This window comes from Pipra filicauda, unplaced genomic scaffold (assembly GCF_003945595.2).
Source record: "Pipra filicauda isolate LSUMZ 115617 unplaced genomic scaffold, ASM394559v2 scaffold22_size4397567_pilon, whole genome shotgun sequence".
NCBI classification, from domain to species: domain Eukaryota; kingdom Metazoa; phylum Chordata; class Aves; order Passeriformes; family Pipridae; genus Pipra; species Pipra filicauda.
The window spans coordinates 3,325,459-3,328,418 of NW_024104343.1; the positions used below are offsets into that span (position 1 = coordinate 3,325,459).

At 37.0% G+C, this 2,960-nt stretch overlaps 1 long non-coding RNA gene across 1 annotated transcript; it reads left to right on the forward strand.

Annotated features, from left to right (window-relative positions):
* LOC113997576 lies at positions 1–2,494 on the forward strand. The gene is made up of 3 exons (XR_003544150.2): positions 1–78; positions 1,205–1,271; positions 1,717–2,494. It is a non-coding gene; the product is annotated as an uncharacterized LOC113997576 (long non-coding RNA).
* Positions 2,495–2,960: the final 466 nt, after the last annotated feature.

Here is a 2,960-nt window from a genome sequence, read left to right on the forward strand (position 1 = left end):
GCAGAAGGAAGTAAAATGAAAAAGAAAGCAGACTGGCCTGAGTGGTTACTAGACATCAGAAAAACCATCTGGGAGAAGGTGATTGCAAATTCTTTAGACATGAACATATTTAATTCATAAAGCATCTGCTTTACTAACAGAGGAATTATGACTGAAAATCAAAACCTCTAATGTCAAATGGCTGACAAAATTTTATTAAAGACTTTATGAAGCTTTTTTCAGGAAAGCAAATACATATTTTTAAATTTCTGTTAACAGAAGAACGCGTGCCCAGTCTTTCAGGTTAATTCAGTTAAAAAGCCAGGCAGCCAGAAGACACACATCAAATCAAAATCATATTTCATTAGTTTCAACGCTCACCATACTTGTTTTTCTTATAAATTGAGTTGATTTAATTCACACAATTAGAAAACACAATTTCAGAAAGGATTTCATCTTCTGAAACCTTCGTAATTATAAATGTTTTTTATTTCAATCACCTGTCACATCTTGATGGCTGTGGTGATCATTCAGAAGGTGTGGAAGTTTACAGAGCACCTAAGAATGATTTCTGAAAGATGCTGAAAGGTCTATCTTCTTCTTTCCTTCTCTAGTATTGTAAAGAGGTATACATCCTAAAGTCATTGTAGGAAATAGGGACAAAAATAGGTATTTGGTATAAAAAGTTTCTCTCTTATGGCACAAATGACCAGAAATGTGGAAGGAACCTGATTTCATTTCTTCTGTAAAGACTAGTGATTTTCCTTTCATTTTGAAATACAGAAATTTGAAGTAGCAAACCCAGCAGCGAACAAAATAGCAAACAGATGAACCATCAGATGAAGAAAATTATAGTCTGTCCTCCTTAATGTTCCAGTTCCCTCATCTCCCTCTCCTTTACAGATACTGAATATGACAGACGATCCTTAGAGTCGATCTGTCGAATCTGACTAGAAAATTCTGACTACTATGCCTTGGTAGAGGCTCTAAAGTGAAGACTTTTGAGAGAGCTGAACACGCAATGAAGTGTTTTATTTATTAAAATTAAATGAGAAATTATTATAAATGTGTGCCCCTTCAAACATGTTATTGCTGATAATTAAATATATATATATATTAGGCTTTATGTATCTGATAGATAAACAACTTGTCAAAACAGCAATGGCATATATTGATCATAATAGACATAATCGTATTTATAATGCTTGTACTTTGTACTTCACAGGAAAGAGCCACGTCTTACTGCTTTTATGGATTTACAGAAAATTGAGATCCTACAACATACTCAAAATGTATGTTCCTTGCAGGCTTAAGCATTTTATTACTTGCATTTACTATGTCATTACTATACCTTTGCTGACATATCTCCATGTGCAAACCACTGTCAACCGGTGTGTATGACCTCAAGATTTTTCCCCCATTTGGTGGTGTACACACAACTCACCCCAGCCCCGGTCACACTGTGACCTGAGAAATGCTCAATAGGCCTTGGCCTTGGTAAACTGTGCCTGGGCTAAGTCCCTCTGATGATTATCAGAAATGTTGTCTGTTCCCAGGAACTAGTGCTATCTAACGAGCTCCTGTTTTTTAATGAACAGACTTGAAAACTTATTTTTCTTCCCTGAATAACAACCCAAATGGAATAATATTTTCATTATCAAATTTTCAAAGAAAGTTACTGACCTGAATTGCAGCCAGGATGGAAAATTACTATGACTAAAGCCAACTCTCTTGCAGCTCTATAAACAGCGATCCAAACTGAGACCCCTTGAGCTCTTGCAGAGAGCAGCAAGCTGTGACCAGCAATGTCCCTCTGAGTGGGACACCCCCTAGAGCCAGAGAACTCTCAAGTTTGCTATACTTGGATGATCACTGAACAATGACAGCAGATCCTGGGCCGATACCCTGACTCCTCAAGACTCAACCCTTCGCTTGTTGAAAAGATGCAAAGGCATCTGAAGTACTTCACTGAATCCGAGGACAATTTTTCAAGTGTATACCTTGTGCAGGCTCTTTATGTCTGTGTGCATGCAAGCATGAATATGCCATAGCAAATGTACCAGTAATGTTTCTCCCCTAGATTCTTAAGTATTTTAGGTTTGTAGTAAGTTAGGCCTGTGAGTTACTGTTATGCTATAGTAGTAAATTCTATATGAATCCCTTGCTAAGTTGTTTATCTTAAGATATTAAGTGCAGTTAAGGTTAAGTGCTTTTGGACCTTTAGGTCCAAAACTGTTTGTCAAGTTTAGCACAAGAGTCTACTCTGAACCTTGTGACCCAACAGGAGGGTCTTCCATATTCCTTTTTTTCCTTGCCCTTTCCTATTCTTTTCTTCTCTGACCTACCCCCTTGCCCTATCCCTCAGCCTCCACATAGATGATTTTGGGTTTACTTTGGTTTAGATTGATTTATTTTAGATTTTTGGTTTGCTTTTGTCTGTGTGCTTTAAGTAGAGTGAACCTTGCCTATGAGCTTTGTTGTGCTATTGCATTTATATTAAACCTGTTTTTGCTGACACCGTTGCCAGTGATTCCTTAAGCAACCTTAAAACATTCATTTGCAGCACCCTGCTCTCTTATTTCTTAACCAAAAGTACTGTAGCAGTAACCCCAAAGCTGCGAAAAAACCCCAAAACAACAAAAAAGAGTAGACGTCCTGTAATCCTTGAGAGGACTGATCAATATGGAAAACAGAGGTATCCATATTACAATAGACGTATCCATACATTGTGTGGAAAGACAAAAGAGGCAGGTGTAAGAGAATAGCAGTTGATTCTACATTTCTCTAATGTCATTGCCAAAGAGATTGAAGTTAACCCCAGCTCACTGGAGCCCGTAAAATTTGCATTGGTGATATTGGTAGGTGAAAAGTACTTATAGAGGTTTCAACCTAAAAAAATCTTCAAAGTTATTAAATTTGTAGTTCCTGTTGTTATGTAAATAAGCCTAGACCTAGTATTCATATTTTTGCTATGTGAAGTT